General features: G+C 43.8%; 1 pseudogene; it reads right to left on the reverse strand.

The window, feature by feature from the left end:
* Positions 1 to 15031: 15031 nt before the first annotated feature.
* On the reverse strand, positions 15032 to 18193 carry LOC136504062 (achilleol B synthase-like; annotated as a pseudogene).
* Between the last annotated feature and the right edge of the window lie 8120 nt (positions 18194 to 26313).

Here is a 26313-nt window from a genome sequence, read left to right on the forward strand (position 1 = left end):
CTAGTACTTGCACGCATATAAACACAGAGGGTGCACGCTGGCTAGGGTTTGGCACCCGTACTTGCCGCCACCGGACTCCTTCCGCAGTCGTGCATTCCTCGGGGATCCTGCCACCGTGCCGCCGCTCCATCTGCTTCTACTCCCCCACCTGCAGCGAGCGGCAGCGAGGGCGAGCGAGGGATGGCTAAGGCTAGGTCATCGGTGAAGCAGTCGCGCGCATAGGCGTAGCAGTCAAACGGCAGCGGCGGCGACCACGCGCTGTCCTCCTAGCTTGCCAGGTACCTCGACCCGTAGGCCTCTTGGAACAAGGTACGCCCCACCCCTCATTTCCCATGCGCGCGCCGGTAGTGCTGCCGTGCTGACTGACGCTCTCATCTCAGCTCGGTCAGGCTGTGCTAGGATCAACTGCTGGACGCGGTGCACTGGATCCGCCAGGCGGTGGGGCTCATCTGCGGCCTGCTCTGGGGAGCCGTCCCCCTCGTCGGCGCCGTCTGGATCGCACTATCAGCCCCCCTCATAACACCTCTCTCTCTCTCCCATCTTGTCAAGCTCAAGCCTTGCCGTGTGTAGATCCGTAGCTTCACTTACGCGCACATAAGCGAAACTAAGCCCTTCTTTATTTCAATTTGCTTGTCCTCATTGTATTTTAAGCTTATCTGTTGATCAAATTTAGGATCTCCGTTATCTAGTATTTTTTGAACATTGCAACTATTCCTGTTTAAATTTGTGCCTGATTACTTAATTGGCAAAGTAATGGTGAATGACTCAAAAGCAACTATTCCTGTTTTCACGTCTCATCTCTTCAATGTTGATGAAGCTGATCATCGGTAGCTTTTTTGTTTGAGGGAAGGGAGTAGTGTAGGGCATCACTTTTCCTCCATATAGGAAATTAAAAGATCTGATCGTTGTAGGAATCCATGAACTTCACCTTTTCCAGGCCCTAAAAGAATTCAACCCTGTTTATCAACAATGTGTAACACAAAACATTCTTGTATTTCTTTTATAGTGTGAAATACAATGTATGATTTTTCCTTGTTGAATGATGTTATTATACCTCATTTTTTCCAAGTAATTTTATTATGGATTTTGGTCTTGAAGTAGATATTTGTAACTTAAATGTTCAATTTAAGCAACATAAAAACATTAATAACCAACCATTTGGATGTTATATTTAACTTGGGATCCTATAACCATCCGAGTTTTGTTTGTTCTGTCTATCTAATGCCTTCTGTCACTGTGCAGGTTTATGGCTTCTCATGGATTGTACTTGTTGTTATGGTTCTTCTTTTCAAGGTTTATCATGTTAATTCTTTGAACATTAAAATGCTGCATGTTTTAAAATTATATATGGATGAACTCTAAGCTAAGCTTTGTCCCGTTGTCTTTCAGCTTTTTACTGCAACTCCAAAGAAGTCGACAGCCTTGCCGACTTTTGTTCGGTTTCTGCAGGGCGTCCTTGCTATTGGGATAATTGCAGGAATTGCCCTTCTTATCGTGCTCACATCGTTCACTGTTGCTGATTTATTTGCTTGTGCACTTGCTTTTATAGCAACTAGCTGGTGTGTCTTATGTGTAAGTACAACATCCTTATTTTGTTTGAGAAATACTTGCATTATATCAATCTGCTACTTAATTGAAGCAAATTTGGAATATTACAAGTGCCAAGTTAATGGCTGGTAACTTGCCTGGTGACACATGCCTCACCAAAATTTTCCTTGTCATGACAGCTGGCCATCGCATGGAAGAGGGTAGTGGAAGCCCTTGGGCTATGGGATTCAGTCCGTGAGATTGCAAGGACGTACGATGCAGGAATGGGCACCATCATCTTTGTTCCCGTCGTCTTCTTCTCGTGGTTCCCCTTTGTGTCAACATTCCAGTCACGTTTCCTTTACAATCAAGTGTTTAGTCATGGCCTGGAGATCTCCCTCATCCTGGCAGGTGCCAATTCTATGATTTCCTGCACTTGTCCTGATATATCAGCATGTCTACTAATTGGAGATTTGAGATGGATTGTATATATTCTTGTGAATTGGACTTGTAATTGTAGTTTATATAATGCTCTTGTGCTAGTGGTTAGATTTGAATTATATATATATATATATATATATATATATATATATATATTCTGGTCGAATTTGAATTGTAATTTAAATTTTTTTAGCAAAAAAATGTACTGTAGGGGTGGTTGGTACTGTAGTTCTATTTGTATGGGTGTCTACAGTACCAACCGTCCCTACAAATCGATTTGTAAGGGCGGTCTGGGAACCGCCCCTACAAATCAGCGATTTGTAGCCACCCTTTCGTTGGGGCGGCCGGTAAAACCGCCTCTACAGAGGGTTATGAGCCGCCCCTAAAAAACGTTTCCTATGTAGTGTGGGGGATAGGCACACAATGGGGGGAAGGGGCGCGATAGAGCGGAGTGCGGTAGGCAGATGAGCGGCCACGTGCCCACTTCGAGACGAGCGGATAAGCGAGTGGAGATTTTTTTTTCTTTAAGAGAGAGCGGATGAGCGAGGAGCCGCATCCGGACAGGACGGGCGCCCGCGGCCAAACATTATCGAAACTTATACACACTCGGTATTTATTTAATCCAGCGACTAGCCTTTATTGTAGTTATTTAATTGTTTTGTCACAGCAAAACAGCAACATTTCACACAATACATAATACATATAAGCTGATCAATCACGTGCGTATATGTAGACCTTGCGAGGCACCTTCCAACACTATATCAGGAGGCCTTTCGGCTTTTTATATTTAATTGCCCCAATCAAGAGATTAAAAGATTGCGTTAAAACCTATATTGGCGTCGATTGTTAAATCTGGTCTTTCACCATCCAGGGCAAACCCGGTGACTTCTTGTGGGACAGGTAATGTGGTGCCGGCTTGGTTGAGGTCAAGTGCGCCATGGTGGAATTGGTTGGTGAGGACATCATCTTCATGGGCGAGGTCACCAGGCAATGCACCGTAGGGTCGTGCTTGTGCAGAAACTGCAAACAGGAGAACCATAGCGATGACGGCCATGGCAGGTAACACTACAGATTTGGAGCCCATTGCATGTACTGGAAGCACGGGTGCTGCTGCTAATGTCTGTCACTCGGTTTGTGCCTTCAAGTGTGTATCGATCAACACCACTTAGTATTTATAGACGCGTCGCCGTAGCTATACCTCATTTAATTTCTATCTCCATGGGGGCGCGTGATAATAAAGAAACCAAAATGACGAAAATGTGCTCATCGACAACGACACTCAGGATCATGACACCAAATAGATAAGATATACGGACGCATTTGTCAAGAAGTACTGCCGCTTAAATGACATTTTCAGTTCGTCCCTGCATGAAATTGCAAGCACACGTGAAGAAAAGTGTGTGCCTAGCCTATATTAATTAGATATATGCCAGCAAATTGCAAGTATGTCGAGAAAAATGCTCGCCTAATTCATTATCTACTATCTTTCTCCATGATAGCCATTGTATGTACGTATTGCCTGCAAAATCTACAAGGGTATATCCCGGCGGCAGGTGACTGACGCTTTGATTAAGCGTGTCATCTTCCTCCTCGCGTTCGCACCAGCCTGCTCCTGCCGCCGACCTCCCTGGCCACCCCAACCATTAGCTCCCCGCCATCGCGCCACCCACCAACCGCCGCCGCCGGCGCACCGACCCCGCCCTCCCGTAATTCCAATCCCGCGAACTCTCTGTCGAGCTCTCGCACCCGCCACCAGTACTTCCCATCCGGATAAGTCCTACCCCGTCCCCTCGGTGGCTCCGCGCCGCCTTGCTCGCCGCCAGGCGCCTGCCTGCAAATGAGTAATTCTAAATCTATAAATCTCAGCCTGATCGGCTGCAGGCATTGAGCCACAGCAGTTGTTGTTGTATCCAAATGCAGTACTACTCTGTTGTAGCTATGCAGTGGTAAACATTTTGGATTCAGCTGCAGCTGTAGCCCAATGATGAGTGCAGCCAAATCAGGGCCTCTAGGCTTACGCGCATATAGTTATATTGATATCAAGGCATCATATCCTCTACCGAAAAAAAATAAATTACTTTTTAAGGTTATTTAACTAAATGTCGGTCCAATATTTTTCATTTAACTAGGTCCAAAGGACGTACTAAAAATTGTGTTGCTTATTATGGGGTTGGCATAGTTGGGTCAATTTTTTGGTTGGACTCTCCTGTCACATACGATTTTCAGAAAAAAAAAAACAAGTGCTAAATATATATATTTGTCCGGCCAGGATGTCTTCGTATCGAGTAGTCCATAAAAAAACTAGATCATTGTTCATGAAAGGACCGTGACACCTAAGAGAAGGAGGTGAATTAGGTAACTTAAAACTCTATTTCTAACTATGGTATCTTTTTATAACCTTAGCAAAACCAATGAAATAAAGTAAACTATCTAAATGTGCAACCACGATTATTCTATATATGTTTTCATCTAACACAAAAGATAAGGTTACGAACGAACCCGCCAGCAAATACTCCCGCTAGCTTACATAATCGATATGTTTTCAATTCCATTCCATAAATGTTGGAAGTACGTGATGAAAACTGCATACATAATTTAATTATTATGTAGTACTGGAGTAGCACACTAAGTATTACGTGGAGAAAAATACTCACCACATTTCCTACACGTGCATTATTGGCAATGGTGGTGGCCAGGGGGATGCCACACCGTACCCACATCCTCAAAAAGGTATATCTGATGGAATAAATAAATCAGTTACTTTCAGCAAAGTGGTCTCAGGACAAATTGCGTGGATCAACTGAAGCAATTCCGATTACGGATGGATCGGAGATTTGGGATCCAGAGAACTGATACCCTGATCGTAAACTAGCTCTTCCAGGGGTATCACTGAATTCTAATGTTTGTGGCCAATCAGCCAATGGGAAACGTGGGGAGGCGGAGAGAGGGAGGGGTAGGGAAGGGTCTGACGAGTGAGCCCGGGTTTCACTTGTCATCCAGCCGCTCTCAGTGGATAGTTTCAAGACTTTGTTTCCAAGACAATGAAACTTGATGAAACATCTACTATCAATGCAAAGTTTTATTCTTTAGTTTCATAGGCATTTAATTCCATGACTCGTAGATAGTTGGAAATTAATTGTGCAAAGCTCATTTCATCTCTCTCTCTTCTTAAATACGCTGCCATGTCATCAAAAATACCTATGTTGCAACCTATTTAATGCAAATAAAATTCATATGAAACTCTCACTGAGACTAGTCTTCGTAAAACCATCGTTGAAACCAGCTCAATGCCAAATATAAACAGTTTTGATAGTTCAATTGTGAAAGGTTTTTAGTTTTACGGTTGGATGGTGTAACACCCGTGGCCAACCGGCGATCGCCGGAGACATGAGCGACAAGCAAGAATCACCGGAGTTGGGAACTGAGCAGAGGACAACTCTGTCTCTTGCATTTTACTGTTTAGAATATTCGACAATTTCATTACAGGACACAGTACTGAATAAAAGGGCCATGGCCGCTGGTCCGCAGGACCCACTTGTCATACAGACGCAAATACATAATATATCTGAATTACGCCTTCCTCCTTTGAATATGCCCACGCTGAAGACGCCATCACCCCTGAGCTATTACATATGGTCAAAACTCCAGCTATAGTTCTTCAATGTCAAAAATAAACTTCTCCCTAGCTAAAAAAAGCAAATTGAACTTTGCTCCACTAGGGACATGGAACATGCCCTAGGTTTAAACTCTTGACTTGATATAGGCGCTCATCATTTTGCTTAGTCCGGATTGGTCGAGGGTGTACAATACATTATTTTCTTAGTCTATTATGCAATAGGATAGTAATAATGTCACACTATGCCACAAATGATTTGTAGGGGTGGCTCAAGACCATTTGTAGGGACGGTTGGGTCAGCCGCTACTATCCAGGCGCCTCTACAAATCTATGATTTGTAGGGGTAGTTCACCAGTCGCACTTACAAATCGAGAAACTGCCCCTACAAATCCGTTTTTCAGAATTCTCAAATCCGGGTTAAAAAATAGCAAAAAAAAACCTCGGAGGACCCCATCGGGCAGCCACACGCCCACGCCTTCCCAAGTCACAAGTCGCGCGAATTCGTGACCGCCGGGGATCGAACCCGCGACCTCCCTCTCACTTCTTTCTCCTCATATTATACTCAACCGAATTTAAAATGATTGTCTGGAACTCTAAACGAATTTAAATGAAAATGTCATCAACTACAAAGTTTTATAACTTTTCGGGATCTACAACTTTGGCTTTGGCCATTTCTCCATCCGAGGTCGTTTGAAAATTTTGAATTATAAATGTAACAAATTTAGACATAACTATTCTTAGCTAGGTGATTTTAAATGGAAAAGTTGTCAACCACAAAGTTGTATAAGTTTTTCAGATCCAACTTTCGTTTTTGTTGTTTCTCCATCCGAGGTCGTTTGAAAATTTAAAATTTCAATTGTGAAAAATTCAACCATAATTTTCTATGCATAGATGATTTCAAATAAAAAAAATTGTCAACTACAAAGTTGCAAAACTTTTCAAGATCGATAACTTTTGTTTTGGTCATTTCTCCATTCGAGATCGTTTTGGGAACCATTTGTAGGGGCGGCTCAATGCAAAAAGAATGAGGCATTGCTACAAATTCTTTTTTATAGTAGTGTCATTTGCCTATGGTAATTAGTTTTTTAGGGTTAAACTCTGAAATTTTGAACGCCTTGTTCTTCTTCTGTGCGGCTAGTTTTTCTTATACTAGCCATTGCTGCCCGCGCTTCGCTGCGGGTGATGTGCTTGGCATAGGAAAAATATTGAGAAATATGGCTCATATGTCTAATATGTTTTCTCATCGTGTTGGTACAGAAGATTGGTCTTAATACTGTAAACGAACATTGGGGTTGGTTGTCATTATATGGTGCCTATTCTAGGCCAGCAAATCAATGACATGTTACATGGTGCCTATTCGACGAGGGAGGCGTGCGGGTGGTCATGTCCCCAAAAGAAGAAAGAAGGGAGGGGGTCTGGTACGGGGACGAGGGCGAGGATCAAGAGCGGACCGGAGGCCGGGAAAAGGAGAAGTGTACAGTGCACGATGACAGCGAGTGCGGCACGATATCGAGGCCATGCGAGGACAGGGTGCTAATGGGCTCGACACCGATGGCATCCGTGGGGCACGCGGTGACAGCGACCCGGCACGCGTAGCGTGGTCGAGCTGGACATAGTGCCGGGGACTTGACACCCACTCAGGCTTGTCTAAGCATTCCCTACTACCCAAGGCTAACTTTTCCCAGGTGTTCTTCTTTCCTTCCCTTCCTTGTCCACAATATGCGCCAAACTTTGTATGAAGTGAGATCGCAACATACATGCTTCCTCCGAAACCACCTCCTCTTATTTACTTTGAGAGAATACTATTTCATCAACCCGTTGTGGGTTTCTCATTCAAACACCTGAATATTTGTATCGAAAGTGGTATGGCGGTGTAACTTGGTAAAGGTATTTGGTCAACAACCTCGATACCAGCGCATGGCGAGCAGCGTCACCATGTGGCAGCTTTTCCACAGGGAGCCCTCGGTTTTGTCACGACACCATAAGCTATTAACCAGGCAACTACAACCAACTTCATGGTCGGAAGGCGGTGGGGTCATAGACCACAGAATGTGGAGAGTATTGCAAGGGAAGATTCAAACAACAAGGGTTCCCTTCACAATAAGGGACAATGAATTCAAATCCAGCGGTGGATTTGATTTAAAGAGATTCAAGTGTTCTACTGGGACACCCACAATTAATCGATACAGCGTCCTATATTATCGAATCACGATTGGTTTGCTGATATCTGAATGGAAACTTCTCTTGTAACCCACCTACCATCGTCCTTGAAAACTCTAAGCACATTTAACGGGAATTAAGGAGATGGACGCAATAAACACAGGGAAATAAACCAAATGCATATTCCAATGGTCTTATACGGGTACATCATATAGGCATCCAGTCTCCCATTCATGACATAACATTCACCTTCCCTACGACGGATGATCTCAATAGTACAGATGAAAACAACGGCAAGAGTACAATACCGGATGGCAGCGAAGAACAGCACTACTACTATGGGTACTGCATCTCAAGGCAACTAATCTACTTGGAACTACGCATCTTCATTCCCGGGCTTGGTAGATTCTTCAACTGCCTTGGCTATGGATCTGCATCTTCTCTTGGTGATGGCTGAGTGAGAGGAATCAAGGGCGCTACTTCTGACACCTCCGAAGGTGGAGGTGCTGGCGGCACTGCAACACCGGGCCTCCTTCTTTCAGGCGAGTGGATAGGGATCCCTTCCAAGATCGGGGCATCCTGCTTTTCAGCAGCCAGCGTCCTTTGCTTGGCCCTGGTGATAAGATAGGCCTCCCGCAGCTGATGGACATGCCGATCTTTAGCCTCCTTTAGAGCTTCGGGCATGGCAGCCTCCCGGCTCTCAGCAGCTGCAGCATTGGCATACGCCTCGGCGAGCTGCACCTAGAGGATTCGGGTGAAGATCTCAGCTTCCTCCGCCCGCCGGAGGCAGATCCTCAGTTCCAAGGCTTGCCGGTCATACTGCTCATCTAGGGCAAGAAGGTACGCGATCAAATGCACCATGGTAGGACTATCCTCTTGCACATCCCACCCTTGCAAAGCCTCCATGCGAGCCCTCCATGCCCTCCGATTCCTATCCAAAGGTGGAAAGAAGCGCATGGGGGTACCAGCAATGGGCTCCTCATAGATCTGGCATAGGTACCGTAAGCCTTTGCGGGCCACAACCTGGTAGGTGTCGATAAATCTAAACCCGGTTGTGGTCACACTCTAGGCTCCAGTGAGGTCGGAGAACTCCTCACTCTTCCCGATGTAGATGGTAACCTCACACCGCTCGGTGCCTTGCTCCTCATACTCACGGCCCTCATACTCGGGACGATCTTTGACTCCGAGTTTTTGCAGGGTGGCATGTAGGATTCTGGGAAAACCCTCAATGTTCAGGCAGTAACTACTAACCCAGGCTCCTACCATTTCTGGCTGTGGTTGTGAGGAAGGCTGAGCGAAAAAATGGCTCAAAGGAAAAGCTAGGCAAGCTAAAGTGCGCTGAGTGGTGGTACTAATGGCTAAGCCAGGCTCTGCTTATAAAGGCGGAGCGGTCTGTGGTCCTGACGCGGTTCACTAGGGTTCCTGTGCAGGATCACTATGAATGAATCGACCAAATTCCGTGTGTTCGAGGCGAGCGACGTGTGGTGCCATTACTGAGTAGTACAACTGCAGGGCAAGAGTCTAACAAGAGCGCAGAAAAGGGGTACGAGGAGACATGGGTTAGTATAGACGTGAACCACGGGCGAACGTGGAGGACGAGGCCACAGTGCAGACCTAACTCTGGAACAAGATCGAGTAGGTCATGCATAATAAGACACGCGTGACACCTATGGATGGCGTATCTGCCAGCAACATGGCACTATAATGCACAAACAGGATATGCATGAATGCAGGTCCTATATGTCTTTGCACTATTGCCAACATATAGGGAAACCGTTCTCAGCTTTTGGCACATCGTTCTCTCCCTGTTGGCGACCAACCCCAACCACCGACCACCTCAGGAGCAATGTGCACACAAACCAAGCCATGTCTTAGATGCATGGTTGCATGTGTAAGTATAAATGTTCCTGCATGGTCGATGAATCATTTTTATCCGATGGTAAGGAGGAGAGGCATTAAATGTGTCCACCTGCCTAACTTGTTTTTATCTGATGGTAGCATGGAGGGGAGGCATTGAATGTGTCCACCTGCTTTTGACCCATCCTACGTAGGTGAAGATGTCAAGCACTTTTAAATTTACTGAGCGAATTTCTGGATAGCTTAGGGAATGGCCTCGAACACTGCTCGTCTCGTGCGCATAAAAATCTTGTCGGTTTCCTTTTATTGTTCTCTACGCCAGACTAAATGGTGGACTGCGCCAGGCCCAATGACCGCTCCTCCATTACAAAAGGCCTAGCCTAGCCACTTAGTACCACCACTCGGTGAGTCTCAGCTCACCTAGCCTTTCTCCCGAGCAAGCTTCTCGCCCAATCCTTTCTTGTAAGCATCATCCACCAAGGATGGCAGGAGCAGTTTGCAGCTATTGCCTAAACACTGAGGGTTTTCCCAAAATCCTGTATGCCACCTTGCAAAAACTCGGAGTCAAGGATCGCCCTGAGTATGAGGGTCGTGAGTATGAGAAACATGGTACTGAGCGATGTTAGGTCACCGTCTACATTGGGAAGAGCGAGGAGTTCCTCCGTATCACTGAAGCCTAGAATGTGACTGCAACCGGGTTTCGCTTCATCGACACCTACCAAGTTGTGGCTCACAAAGCCTTGCGGCATCTTTGCCAGATCTATGAAGAGCCAATTGCCCGTACCCCCTTGAAGTTCTTTCCACCTTCGAAAAAGAATCGACGGGTATGGAGGGCTCGCATGGAGGCTTTGCAAGGGCGGGACACACAAGAAGACAGCCCAACTATGGTACATCTGGCCATGTATTTGATTGCTCTGGATGAGCAGTATGACCGGTAGGCCTCGGAGCTGAGGAAGTGCCTCCGCCGAGCTGAGGAAGCCGAGATCTTCTCTAGGATGCTCGAAGTGCAACTCGCTGAGCCGCACGCCAATGTGGCAGCCATAGAAAGTCGTGAGACTGCCATGGTGGAAGCCCTAAAGGAGGCTAAAGATCGGCACACCCAGCAGCTAGAGGATGCTTATCTGGTCACAAGGGCCAAGTGTAGGACGCTTGACACAGAAAGGCAGGAACCCTTGGTCTTGGAGGGAATCCCTGTCCACCCACCGGTAAGAAGGAGAACCGGTGTTGCAGTACCACTAGCACCTCCACCCTCGAAGGTATCAGAAGTAGAGTCCTTACTTCCCCTAACTCAGCCACCACCACGAGAGGAGATAGATCCTTAGCCAGTGTAGAAGAAGAACCAACCAAGGTCGGGAATGAAGCTGTTTGGTCCGACGAAGTAGATGAGTTGTCCTAGGGGACATGTACCCGTAGTTAGTAGTGCTTTTCATCGCCATCCTCTAGTGGTGTAATCTTTCCATTGTATTTCATCCATAGATGTTAAGAATCATCGGGTCATAGGAGCCAAACGATGTGTCGAGAATGGGAGAGGGAGTGCATGTATGTTGTACTCGTATAAGGCGTTTTGGACATGCATTTTGCTTTATCCGCTGCGTTTGTTATGTCGATTTACCCTTAGACCTCGTTAGACCTACTTAGGGTTTTTGAGGTAGAAAACAAACGGGTTACAAGAAAAGCAACCATTCAAATGCAAGTAGACCAGCTATGATTGGAAACGAATCGCAAATGAGGTAACAAATTAAAGCCGCCTTTTCACAAATTAAAGACCTCCCACTAACATAGTGTAGGCTTTCATTTTCAAGCTATATGTTTGACCTAAGACCGTATGCAAATTAAAGCCACGCGCACTGCTAGTGGCCACTCACCCGCGCTACAGTCAGAGCGATTTTATGTTGATTTATTGCCCCTTTTCTTGCAGATATTGCTTTTACCAGTCATGAGTGAAAGTAATCACCCCATGCAGACATCAATTGATATTCTGGAGCTCAACCACTTGAGGCATGGTCTTCTTCTTGATGCCTACATTTGGGATCGGAGGCTATGTCATGTAGACTCAGTTCTTAAAACACATGGCCATGTTTCAAAAACCAATCCAGACAACCTTGATGTTCTCTTATACACCAGACTGAAGGAATGGAAAGCTGATTTGCTTTCTAGGGATACTGAGATTGGAAAATCTTTAGGAAGTCCAAGGAAATCTTTGTTATCCAGAGAGGGCCATTTGAATGATAATGAATACAGTGTTGCTGATACAAATTTAGAGATTTTTTTGGAGGGTCATCCTATGGATGATGCAGAGGATCTTGACAAAGTCTACAACAAATTCAATGGAGGGAAAAAGTGGCTTATATCTGGATCTACTGATGGTTTGGAACCTATTGAGAGGTTACCCTCACTTGCATCGATTTTTTCTGATAATATCAATTTGGCATGGACTGGGTCTTGTGATTTGCAGCATGATCTTCCACAAGCTTTCACCAAAATTGATGGCAATGTATCCTTTAATTTGGACAGTCCAAACTACAACAATATAGTAACCCCTATTAGAATTCACTCGTTTAATTCTACATTAGGGTTGCGGCAGAGAGAACGAACTGGATTAGCTCCAGCTTCTTTGCATCTACCATCATTCAAATCTGCTGAGTACTTTGGGGGTATGACAAGCATCCTGAGGGACCCAATGCCAAATATACGAAGGGCCTGCTCTCAAAGGTCTCCTGGGGTGATAGAGAAATTAAATGTTGTTCTTGCACGCACACCCACATATATCTCATCTGCTTCAAATATGATCGATGATGGGGCATGGTTACTATTACCCCAAATTGGATATGAAGATGTTGTCGTGGCAGTATATGATGATGAGCCCACCAGTATTATATCATATGCCATGACATCAGAAGAATATGTGCAACAAGTAACACACAGACTGAATTCCAGTTTGAGTTTTTCTCATCTGCCAAATACTACTGAGATCAGCAGCCATGGACTTGAGGCGTCCTCACCCTCTCAACAAGACCATTTGCATTCGAAAGGAACTCATTTTAAGTTTTCCTTTGATGATGACTCACCGATTTCTCCAGATAAAACAAAGTTCTCTGTGATCTGCTATTTTGAAAAGCATTTTGCTGCGCTTAGAAAGAAATGCTGTCCCAAAGATATTGATTACATATGTTCTCTAAGTCGCTGCAAGAGATGGAATGCGCAGGGTGGAAAAAGCAATGTTTACTTTGCAAAGACGATGGATGAAAGGTTCATAATCAAACAAGGCACGAGAACAGAGCTGGAGTCTTTTGTAGAATTGACAGTTTAGACAGATAGGTTCTATGAAAGGCACATTAGCAGACCATCAAAGCAAGATTACATAGTAGGCATACGGATTCAACCAAAATCAAACACATAGAAAATAAGGCAAGGCAAAAAAAACAGATAACTATTCGGAGTAATTCTGGCCATTTCTAGTTATGAACAAATAATTTACACCAAATGTAAAACGAATCTACACCTAAACTAAAATAGTAAAAATAATATAATGAGGTGTAATATGCTCTGTGTATATAGGAGCGAGTTGAGGTGGTGTGATGGCCACGAGTCCCTGCAGAAAGGGACATGCACCTGACCAAACCATAAGATTTTAAAATAGCTTCATCACTTGTATCAAGTAGTTTCCGTGCAATTGCGAGGCACTGCCAACAAAAAAACATAGTTATACATTGCAAGTTATATCTAAGACATCCCTAATAAAGTAAGAAATAATTTTCTCTTTCCAAAGAGAAGAGACTGTATAGACCTACCTCATAAGGGTCTAGTAGTTTTCCATCCACTGTCTTGTTTATGACCTTTGGAGGTCCAATCATAAATTCATATCCTTCTCTCCGCCTGCAAAACTCACATTGTTCTTAAGACAACCAAAAGTCACTGAATTAATGAAACTGCCAAATTTAAGTTCTTACATATTCTCTATCAATATTGTGAGATGTAGTGTCCCTCTGCCACTAACAAGAAATGTATCAGCAGTTTCCCCATCTTCTACTTTCATAGCCAAATTCCTTTCGAGCTCGCGATACAACCTGTCAGGGAGATTTCGGCTAGTAACGTATTTCCCCTATAATAAAGGGAATGAAAAGAAACAAATTTGTCAGTATTCTAGAAAGAGAATAAACCAAACTGTTGCATTATATTTAACATGGTATAGTATTTCACAAGTGACGTAAGGACACTATCATGGAGGGCAATCATTTACACAATTCATTAAGACATAGAAGAAATTTAGCTTAACAATAACAACTGTCGAATATCAGCTTCCTTATTGTAGTTAACAAAAACTACTGAAGCATAACAATGGCAAAGTACTTTTATGGCAAGCGTACAAAATACCATTCGAACGCGAAAACTAAGAAAACCTTTTATCTATAATTATGGCTTCTAGAAGGTGACTGCACGAATTTAGAACAACGAGTACAGAGTACAAGAGATCATATGGAGTAATGAGGGTATATTTTATGGATTTCCCAACTCCTTGACACAGAAGAGCATGTTAGGAAGCGATATAACATATTTTTTGTTACCATGGAGGGTAGACATACCTCCCGTCCAACAAAAGGTGATGTATTGATGGACAAAGACATTTTGACTGTTGGCTCCGCCACTTTGATAGTGGGCAATGGTGTTCCTGTAATTTTATCAGCTATAGTTTCCCCAATCTGGATAGTTCAAAGGATATAGAATCATGTTATAAGTATAAATATGAACTGGAAGATTGAATAATGAATATGAATGCACAGACACCTACCATGATACCATCCATTCCACATACAGCACAAATGTCACCAGCACAAACGCAGCGTCGCCCCTCTCCATCCACCAAGCGTCGTGAATTAGGGCCGACCCTCTCCAGCCACCTATAGGAAGAGCCGGCGCCTCTCCCAAAGGTTATTCCTTCGATATGTTCTTCCGATAAGAAATTGTTCCTTCGATTTGTTGATGTGGCTTCATTGTCAGCTACGGAGTACTTACAATTAGTTCAGCTGCATCATCAGTTCCCACAGTTCGGTAATGTAGTTGCAAAGTGCAGAGAACTCATGTCTAGCACTAGATATTGTATCAATAGAGTGATTATTAGGACAGAGACACCACAGATCGGTACTATTTGGTAGATGTGCTCCAACAGATCGGTACTCTTTTGTAGATGTTCTTTGTATGTGGACCGTGGCATTCAATTTTCATCATCCAGACCTCTTTGTTAGTGCTTCTGAAACATTGAGCTAATCTTCATCCTATATTCTTGTGAAATGTCCAATACCGGTAGAGTTAATAAGTTATTTTAAATGTCATTAATATCTATTTGAAGCTGATTACGTAACATTATTGATAATATCGTAATTCGAAGAAAATAATGATTTTTCATATTATTATAAAATGACAAAATTTCACTTACCATGAACCATCCTTTCATTGTTTGTTCTCAATAAACATAGAACCATCCTTAATACATTTTTTCTCTCTCTTTAGCACGGTATGGTGGATATAGCTCTCTAAACAGTGTCAAAGCTTCAAGAACTGATGATGTGCATTCAACAGATCTAACAATTGGTTACATGCCATTATTAGTTCTCTATTTCATTGGGAGGTTGAATCAGTTTCTTGTGGGCATTTGGATCACTTACGGATAATCCACAACGATGTTTATAAGGCTCTCAGAAGGATTGAGAATCTAGGTTTCCACACAAAATTTAAAACATTTATATACTCTGACTCAGTTTAACTGGTAAAAGTATAACTGAGGGATACTTTACCTCTATCCAAGAGAATGTTCTTTTACATTCATATGTTGAAAAGGTTCCGTCTTTGTTCTTCAATAGTCAAAAAACAAAAGGAAAGTGTCATTCAGCTGATAAACCTTGCATTACAGTTTCATAGTGCACCATAGCTGTATAATTTTCATGCGCATGGACGAATGTTGATCAAAGTATTGTCATGGGGAAATGATTTAGTTTGGAGGGCCATACCATAAAAGAAAGGATGCTGTCAATGGCATCATATAACCTTTCCAGTTTTATTGGTTGGCCAACAAGTTTGGGTGAAATCTTTGACAACAACAGTAATGCCTGAAGGAAATGACTATATGCAATTTAGAATCCACAAAACCAAAACTTTTCATCATACATTCTATGAATACCAATCCAACTTTTATAAACTGAAGCTAACCTTGAGAGCTTCTGCTGTACAATCTGATACAGACCATCCGTTGTCTGCTGCTGAAAGAGTCCATGAACCCTTTGATTTATGACGATAATAGCTTTCGTAATTCATATGATTTTCAAGAACCTTGAAGCAAAGGAAAAGAAATGGCATTTCAATTTGTTCTGAAGAAGTTCCATTTTAACTTAATAAGAGAATTACCTGTGATTTTTTGATAAAATCGTGTGCTCTTTCTAGGGTTGGACTAAATTCATTGGCAAGATCTGTTGAGCAAAAGGCTTGAACTATGAATGCTGTCTCCCAGCTCTGGCAGCCATCATCAATCTATTTTTGACAGAATAACATTAGGTTCTCATCCAGTTTTATGTCTAGGAAAATCAGTCTCTTTTATAAGGATCTTCTACTTCATAAACAACAACCTTTTTCTGTATGTAATAGGAAAATTAGCATGCCATCACAGAAATCTAAAGCACGCTGAAAGGAGTGCCTATATCTCGTGTGCTCTAAAATAGGGGCATTTATTTCTATTTCTTGCTGCAAGGAAAATGTCTGGCTCTTTGACCATTCCTTTTTGCACATTCAGGAAAGGGTTGGATGGAAATTCTACGAGGGCACTTCTCTAATATAGTGATATCTTACCAAACATCCTGAGGCAAAACAAATTCAATCTTCCAATTGTACCAGAGGCATGTAAGTACCTAACATGCGGAAGTTATAGCTCTTTTTATACTTATTATAGTCCATGAATAATAAGCTAAGCCTAAAGAAAATATAGTTTTCTTCAAATTCTATTGCAGTAAGACATGTTTCCCTAGCCTATTCCAGTTGTGCTCCAACAGTATTCTAAATATTTCATCTGGAAAGGCCCTTTACATATAAGTTTAATGGCTAGGTACAACTGTTCCTGATTGGTTGGTGAAAACAAATTCAGTTCTGATAATTCCGTGGGACATAAGAAACCACTACCTGTGCCTTCATGCCATCTTCTGCAAGCCACCAGTAATCATAAATCCTTGGAAGATGCTTCTTGAATGCACCTGGATTTGGATTTTCTACCCAGCAGCAAATCATGTCTAGTGCCTAATCACAGGGAAAAAAAGTTGCCAATTATTCGCAAATAAATATGGCTGAAATGCAAAGATAATAGCTGACATTTTAAAAAGAAAAAAACAAGTTCTTCTCATGCCATGGATTTTAGTCGCCAAAAATTACTGCCAAGATACAGATACAAAGTTTATAAACAAGGAACTGTTCCAAAAGGGAGTGAGTTAAACATTATTGCAGGATAGTTATGAATTGAAAAGGTAGATTTGCAGTTTCCATATGCATTACCTTATCAATAGGACAAATACAGATGTATTTGGTAGTTTCTTCTTGATAGTGGATGTGCTCCATGAGGTTGTCCAAAGCTTTCTCTCGCAGCTTGTTAACTGGCCAAATTGGCTCCACAAACTTGTTGAGACAACTGAAAATAATATTTTGCAACTCTGAGCGAGGATAGCGAAGGTCGTCCTGTAACAAAGCAAGAGTGTATTAACCATTGAAAATCTGGATGCCTAGTAGAGGAAATATTGCCTGCTCTAAAGCTGTATATTTTAGCAGCAAGGAGGAACCATGTGGCACTGTATATAAGAAGAAATATGTAACCGAATTTGAGTGGAAGAGGACCCAAACCTGGGTGGTGTAGGGTTAAGCCACACCTTCCACGGATTGCAGATGGAGTTGTCCCCCCAGATCAACAAGAATCCCCAGCAACGGATTGCAGATGGAGCAAGAGAAGAGAAGGATGTGGGAACTCACCTGGGCTTCAGAGCCAAGGAGCATCAGCACCAGCGCAGCTGCCGTCACGAGTATAGCATGGAGGAGAGATGAAACCATAAGCTGAGGAAGCCCAAGTACTGTGCAAATCATAGGCATGTCCACCGGATGTCCTCAGAGCAGACTCCTGGACCGGAACCAAAGGCAAATCACGAATAAAAATTGCGCGGATGCAATAAAAGCTTTTTCCAATTTCAGATGACACATATCCTATTCGCATCACCGCGCCAGGAAAAATGGATCCCCTTTCCGTACCTTCGTTGCCACAACGTCGGTGGCCGCCGCCGCCTGCGCACGGGCCTTCATCAGTGCCACTAGCAGGCCGAAGGGGAGTACGAGCACAAGGGTGACCTCGGCTACATAGACGAACTTGTATGCCGCGGTGACCACAGCGCGGCCCTCGCCGTAGGCGTGACGCCCGATTTCCTTGGCGGTCAGGCCCAAGAAGAAAAGCCACAAGCTTGCGAGGAACAAGCACATGACGGCGGTCCAGGCGAGGTGAGTACACGCTACGGTGCACCTTGCTGGCGGCGGCAGCAAGGGATGCACCTGGGCGGCAGCGGCGGCGATGGCCATGGAGGTGCGGAAACCCTAGGTTCTCGAAGCTTCTCCTCTAGGGGTTGGCTACTTGGCTGCCTCTGTGATGAAGAAAGGAGAATGAAGGAAAACACAGGACGTAGGCCCACGGACGTGAATCCAGGTCGGGCGTACTACCGGTGATGGCCCTACCGCGTGGGTGGCGCACGCCTGCCCAGGCGTGGCATAGGGGGCAACCGTGCTGGGGGCCGTCGCTCCAGGGGCCACCCACAGCGGTGCGCCACCCGCGCAGGGGCCTGACGTGGCTAGCTCGCCCGTCGCCGCTCTGGAGCCGCCAGCGTCGGGGGAGAGCAGGGGCTCGGACGTGGCCGCGGCCACCGGCGTTGGACGGCGCACCATGGGGCCGTGCCGGGGGACGCCGCTGCGCCGCGCACAGGGTGCGGGGAGCCTTGGCGTTGGCAACGAGGAGCGAGGGAGAGAGCGAGAGTGCAGAGAGGAGAGAGAGGAGGGGAGGAGCGGAGCTGCTGCCGCGTGCCATTTTGCCATTTACACGAGAGAGAGAGGAAAGATCACCATTTTACACGGTGGAGCCCAGCTCTACAAAGCAAGCTAGGGCCGGCAGTATGCTATTCGGATGCGTGCCGACAAGTAGTTAGGCACCGACCATGCATGTTGAGAATCCACCGTCCCTGCTACGCGCCACTGTCCATTTGCATGCCGCCTACGATAAGAGAAAACCGTACTTCATTTAATGCGTGCAGTTGCTTCATCTATCTACTGCGGAATGCACGGAGGAAGACCAGTTGTGACGCGCCTCATCTGTACCGTGGAATCTCGATCTAACGCATCAAATAAAAAGAACTTACGTGGACACCCTAAAAGGCCGCCTTCATATCTTTAATATGGAGACTGAACCACGTAAGCTTATACGCACTCGGTATTTAACCCAGCAACTAGTCTTTGTACCTATTTAATTTCTTTGGTCACAACAAAACAACATTTCACACAATACATACATAATAAATATAAGCAGATCAATTATATTTACGGACAATGTCATACATACACACGGCTAATAATACCGCGTGTGTATGCCCGTGAACAGCAGCTTATTCAAACATAAGACAACTTATTCATAACACAAGAAGCCGTGATAACTATAAATCACGTGCATATATGTTGTCGGTGCAGAAAGTGACCAACAAGTAAATATTTGTAGTTTTGCCGTACGTTGTGATCGGAGGTGGCCTAGCACTCAATGACACATGGTTTATACTAGTTCAGGCAACGTGCCCTACGTCCAGTTTGAGTCGGTCGGTAACTTTATTCCTGAGCCCAGGTGCTCGAAGTTTGCAGTGGGATTACAAACGAGAAGGAGAAAGATGGGGGTACAAGAGGTCTGGTCGGCTCCGGTCGGAAGGGCTGAGAGCGACAGGAGCTCCGCTATGAGCTAAGTGTTCAAGCGAGTGCTCACTACCCCAGATCTGGACATCACTGCCAGTTCAAATACCCACTTCACTGCCGGATTTTGAACCGACAGTGGCATACCGGTAGTGATGGGGGTTGACATCACTGCCGATCCTTAAAAACCGACACTGATCTACAGGAAACAGTGTCGGTTCTTGGCTCCGCCCAGTAGTGTCCAGTTGAACAACACTGCCGGTTTGTAGTGCCAACCGACAGTGACGGTTGCTTTAAGAGTGTCGGTTCTTGGCTTAAGCCAGCAGTGTTGAGCAGGCCTACACTGTCGGTTCATGGATCAAACCGGCAGTGTTGTAGTAAATATCAGTGTCGGTTCATGGATCAAACCGGCAGTGTTCTTGTAACTATCAGTGTCGGTTCATGGTTCAAGCTGGCAGTGTTGAGACAACACTGTCGGTTTGCTTCTTACTAGCAGTGATGGTTACGACAACCCTGCCAGTTTGTTGCTAACTAGCGGTGATGGCCCGTTCGTATTTTATTATTTTATAATTTATTTTAATTTATATTTTTTCATGAAATCGGGTTTCGCTTTATATACGCTATGTAGACGACAGGTCCATCAATATTAAACATTACAAATGTTACGATTACAATTCAAATGTTCTTATCCACATCTCGATCCCTCAAAATAAAAAAGAAATGTTCTTGGACTTCACACATGCTTCTCAGACTTCCTACAATAATCTGGCGAGCCGCTCTAGGCCATATTGGTCCTTGTACTTCATGTATTGTGCAATGGAAAATACTCCATCTTTTTCCAATACCTCGGCTAAGATGAATTTTGCCAGCTCCGATTGTAGTGCGATGATCTCCATGTCTAGCAACCTTTCGTGCTTAAATTTCTTGCGCTGTCATTCAAAAAAGATGATATCCAAAGAGGATCAGTAAATCATTTTGTTGAATTATTAACAAACATAAATGAAATACAGATTATACACACCAACTTATTGGCTTCTTCCGATTTCCCGCCGATGTAGCGAAGCATTGCCCACATTACATAAAACCCACATTCAATGTTTCCCGCCGGCTGTGATAGGTACTTCCCCTCCATTTCGACAACCTTCAATGGGACTGGCGTCCCACCAATATGTCTTCTTTGGACACTAAGCAATATTAAAAGGAGAAACATTAGAAAGCGGTATGTGTGATTAGAAAATAATAGTTATTAGGATCGCTTACTAATTCAGGACTGCCATCAGTGCATCTAGATGATGAAATGGTTTTTTCTTCGAGTCCCACACCTTGAGCAGATTTTTGGCAAGATTAACACAAATGAAGACGAAATGGTTGCTGCAATCACAGAATCCTAATTATCGAATAATCTTAACGAAAAAAGAAGTATAAAATTAAAAGCCAAGAACACATACTCGCAGTTGTTGGCCAGAAGTATGTGGGTTTTCTTCTTCATCGTGAGTTCATCGAAAACAACAATCAATCTCTGTTTTAGGTCTTCCATGTCACATTCATAGAGGCCTAGACATGTTCTCTCATTGACTCGCATGGGGTCCAAGAAGCCTATGTAATCCCATTTGCTTTTTAGAATGCAAAATTTTGCTATACACCTACATAAAATCATAGGAAGTGCTCAAAAGTTAACAATTTGTATCTCGAGAGAGTAGTTAATTGTAATATCATGTGTGTTGGGTACTTACATAGTCCACAGCGTCAACATTTGAACATCGAGAGAGCGTTTCTGGTATAGCTAGAACAAGCACTCCCACTCGACATCGAACTTCTCTTCTTCAGGATATTGGAAAACATGTGGCAAATGGATAATAACCTCAAAACCAAAGTCATCAGTCTCTGTTGCTTGAGCCATGTAATATTCATGTAACTAGCGCATATATGTTGTCAGATTTTTATACTCATGACCGGGAACCAAAAGATTGCCCCTTTCATACTTCATTGCCGATGTTCCCATCCCTTGTACATCATAATAGATGTTCGCGGCCTCTTCCATAGTTAAATCAGGATTATCTTTGACTAACTTCATAATGTTCCTTAAATCTTTATTGTGTATTTCTTCGTCTCTTGTTGTAGCGTATTTATTTTGTGTTTGCCTTTCGAATTCGGACTTCAACAAAAACAAAGGTAGTGAGGCACATAGATTGAAGAAACTAACAAAATCTTCCTTGGAGATGTGTGCTGTAAATTTGTCTATCATCAAGGTGGTAGTGCTGCCACTGAACGACCATTTTCTTTTATGTTGGTCCACTTTGGGAGCATTAGCGACCGAATCCAAGGATCTTTTATGTGACTGTGAGGATATCCTTGATCTTGTTTTGGGCTGAGGTGGAGGAGGAAGATGACGATGAGAATTCTATTTTCCCGGTGCTGATGAAGATGGAGGAGGAGGAGGAGGAGTCTCTTTTCTCGGGGCTGATGAAGATGGAGTCGGACGAGGAGGAATAGAAGGAGACCTCTATCTTCTCGACGGTGATGGCTCCGGATGAGGAGAGGAGTGATCTCTATTGGGAGATGGTGAGTGATCATCGTAGGTGGGCAAAGACTCGCAGTCGTCCTCATCATCAGAGGACAATTGATGGTCAAGCTTAATGAAGCGCTTGCGCCAGGTGATATGAGAGCCCTTGCTTTGACCAAGTTTTGGCCTGTCTTCCACTATGGGGTACTCAATGGGTATCTTGTTATACTTCTTATCAAGTATTCTATCAATGGGGAAATGAGCGTACCCCAGTGGAATTAGGCGGCCATTAATTGTCTTGTCTCCCATAGGCTAGGCTTGGCTGAGCGCCACCTTGTCCTTTGTCCATTCCTGACGGATGTACAACCTGACATTGATGGGTTCAGTGATGTCGTCCACCGGATGAGGCACATTCGCCTCTTCTTCATCGAGTGGGGTTTATCCGTAGCTGCTGCGACCCCTAAACTGTGGGCTAAAGGCACTAGGAGTAGGGTTTTGTGGTACTACTAACCCCTTGGATAGCAAAATTTGCTCGAATCGTGCTTCAATGGTCGCCTCAATCCATGCTTCCATTCTGTCTTCCATCTCTTTTAGTCTCCTCAAATACTCTGCCTCATGTTCTGCTCGACTCCTCGAGTGGCTCTGGTAAGTGTTAGATTCTTGGGGGAATGCTAGTTTCCAAGGAACAACACTGGTTCCTCTAGTGCGACCAGGGTGCTCCTTGGTTCTGAGGGCTTGGGTGAGCACGTCTTTCTCCCTATTAGAAGTGTGAGTCCCTTGCCTCACCTCCTCAGTTACCTGGGAGATCCTCTAGATGAGTTCGCTCATGGGTTGATTTGAGGAGCTAAAGCTCCCATCCTCGGCGTGCCGTACATTTCTCCCCATATAGTATAATACCGATCTGGGCTCCCAATCGGCGGTCTCAACCTGAACGCCTTCCTTACCAAGGCGATCCATCTTTTGAAGTTCTGCTTCAAATTCTGGCATCTTTTTGGCGTAGCCACAAGAGCCGAGATGATGAGGATTCATCGCTTTTTGATATTTCTCCTTATTCTTCCTGCTCAGTTCTAAGTACTCCTCAGATAACCTATATTCCTTGAAATTCTGCCAGAAGTCCTTCTGCTTGATAAACTATCCACCATCGAAACCTGGATCTTTATTTTGGAGGACAAAATTCTTGTACAATCTCCCCATGAAATTCTTGAAGCATGTCCCCATGATTTCTTTTGTTTTTTTCTTGACTAACTCCCTGTCATACTCGGCTAGGAAAGTGAAATACTCTAGGATCTTGACATCCCATATGTAATCCTTCTCGCTTTTGGGAACCCTCCACCAGTCATCATCTTTCCCAATCCACTTCCTGTACTTAATCAGGATGAAGTCCCTAACAAGTAACCCGAGGATAGTCTTGTATTTGGTCAAAGCCATAGGCGGTGAGAGTGGATCCCCAAATTCATCAAACTCAGTAATGTGCCAGTGTGCATTCCTACCAACAGGAATCTTTGACAGGCCTCGCTTGGATCTAGCCTTCCTGCTACCCGAACCCTCTGGCTCCTCGGTCGGCGGAGGCTCCTGCTAGAGACACCAAGTAAGCTTTGACCCTCTCAATTGATTAGCGTGTGTGGCTACATAGTGACATGATACCAAAGTTACCTGGCCATCTTGATCATTTTGACCCAGATCAAGCAGGCCAGACAGGGTCCATGGCAGCTCATTCTCACCGACCTAATTGACACCGTCACCATTTGTCGGATCATGCGGCTCTCGCATTCCAGCAATATCAACCGCTTCTTGTTGCCGAATAGTTCTTCAGCGACGGGGTAACAGGCGACGATGAGTCATGGCTGTGACACGATCGTGGTTAGTTTTGGCCGTGGGCAACTACTAATAGCATATGTTCATATATATAATATGTTTAATGCAAAGTCTAATAATAAGTCCGCATACAACAAAGTCAAATAATAGCATATGTTCACCTAGGTTTTTCTAATCATTTTTTATTAATTATATTTTTCTATGTGCTGAATGAGACAAAAGAGGGTGAATTTCATCTTGGACCCAATAGATTTTTTCATGCACCTCCACAAAATTCTTATCCCTAGGGCACATTAGATCTAGTGTAAAAGTTTGGCACCATTCTAGATGTTTTCATAGGTAGACTCAGTTAACGGTCTCGTCGCGCGGAAGTTCAATTAAACCTCAGAAAGTAACAAACCATCTTCGAAAAATCCAAAACTTGGTGTTTCCTTCACACATGACATGTGCAAGCCTAAGAAAAAGTTTGAGACCAATACAACATCGGAATGCATATGAACAACAGAAACCTTGATAACCTATGTGTATAGTCATGGTTCGATGAAAGAGCACATGTAGCTCTGTGAAGCATGTATACTCCGCCTATGTCGAAATGGCTTGAAATTTTTTTGGCAAGCTTGTACACCCAAATTAAGATCCCACATAGGATCTTAGGTTTTTCTAATCATTTTTTGATTAATTATATTTTTCTGTGTGCTAAATCAGACAAAAGAGGGTGAATTTCATCTTGGACCCAATAGATTTTTTTTCATCCACCTCCACAAAATTCTTATCCCTAGGGCACATTAGATCCTATGTAAAAGTTTGACACCATTCTGGATCTTTTTGTGGGTAGACTCGGTTCAACCTATAATTAAACAGTCTCGTTGTGTGGAAATTTAATTAAATCTCAGAAAGTAGCAAACCATCTCCGGAAAATCCAAAACTTGGTGTTTCCTTCACACGTGGCACGTGCAAGCCTAAGAAAAAGTTTGAGACCAATACAACACCAGAATGCATATGAACCACAGAAACCTTGATAACATATGTGTATAGTCATGGTACGATGAAAGGACACATGTACCTCTGTGAAGCATGTATACTCCGCCTATGTCGAAATGGATTGAAATTTTTTTCGCAAGCTTGTACACCCAAATTAAAATCCCACATAGGATCTTAGGTTTTTCTAATCATTTTTATTAATTATATTTTTCTGCGTGTTGAATGAGACAAAAGAGGGTGAATTTTATCTTGGACCCAATAGATTTTTTCATCCACCTCCATAAAATTCTTATCCCTAGGGCACATTAGATCCTATGTAAAAGTTTGGCACCATTCCGGATCTTTTTGTGGGTAGACTCAGTTCAACATATAATTAAACGGTCTGGTCGCGCGGAAATTCAATTAAACCTCAGAAAGTAGCAAACCATCTCCAGAAAATCCAAAACTTGGTGTTTCCTTCACACGTGGCACGTGCAAGCCTGAGAATAATTTTGAGACCAATAAAACACCAGAATGTATATTTTTAATTGCCCAACAAATATTACATGAATTACATGCATGATAATAATTAAACATACAAAGCCGTACATATTAAAATTAGAACCCATTTAAATTATGACCTTGAAAACCTAGCTAAATAAACATTAATTACTATCGGAATCACTACCGGGATCCATCAGGCCACGCACACTAACATACCACTGTAGCCATATATGGTAATTGATGTCACGGATTATGTATCCGCTTGTATCGATGAAGTCCAATGCCCGTATGAGTGCACTCTCTCGTGCCTCACAATACCGAAAGAATGGTCGGCCATAGATGTAACCTACTGAACGACCACTGTCCCTATTAGTAATCCTTATGCAGTACTGACATCCTTCTATAGTGAGCTGGCCGAGGTTTTCATTTCAAAAGTTCCAATCATACCCGAGTTGCTCCGTAGCTTGGTCTAGAACGGCCCACAAGCCACATGCAGCATAGGTAAGGTCCTGTAGCGCAATCTGCATGCGGAGAAAAAAATTAGAGAATGTTATTACAATAATAAACAACAAATAACCACAACTCAGGTATAAGTGACCATTTTGCCACATCCGCATGGTTGTAGCTTGCAAACCATTCGATTGATTGCGGGACGGGGATATCACCAGCATTCAAAGCAAGTGCCTTGAAGTGCAAGAAATCAGGCACATCATAGCAAATACGTCGAAGTACCTCTAAATAGATGCGCACGACACTTAATTGTGCGCTCATCATGTCCGGGCTCTGTATTCCCATCCCGTGGATATGGTTTCGATGATTTGAACCCCTCACAGGGATGAAAAAACTGAGTTCACATGTCCATAGCCGACCACTTGCATTAGATGCTGCGTTCTCGATGATGTCCGAGATAAAGAACCAACTAAGTGCTGTTCACAGCCAATCTATTGGGGATATAGTCTGCGACATATATGCATGC

The sequence above is a fragment of the Miscanthus floridulus genome, chromosome 14 (assembly GCF_019320115.1).
Source record: "Miscanthus floridulus cultivar M001 chromosome 14, ASM1932011v1, whole genome shotgun sequence".
In the NCBI taxonomy this organism is placed as follows: Eukaryota; Viridiplantae; Streptophyta; class Magnoliopsida; order Poales; family Poaceae; genus Miscanthus; species Miscanthus floridulus.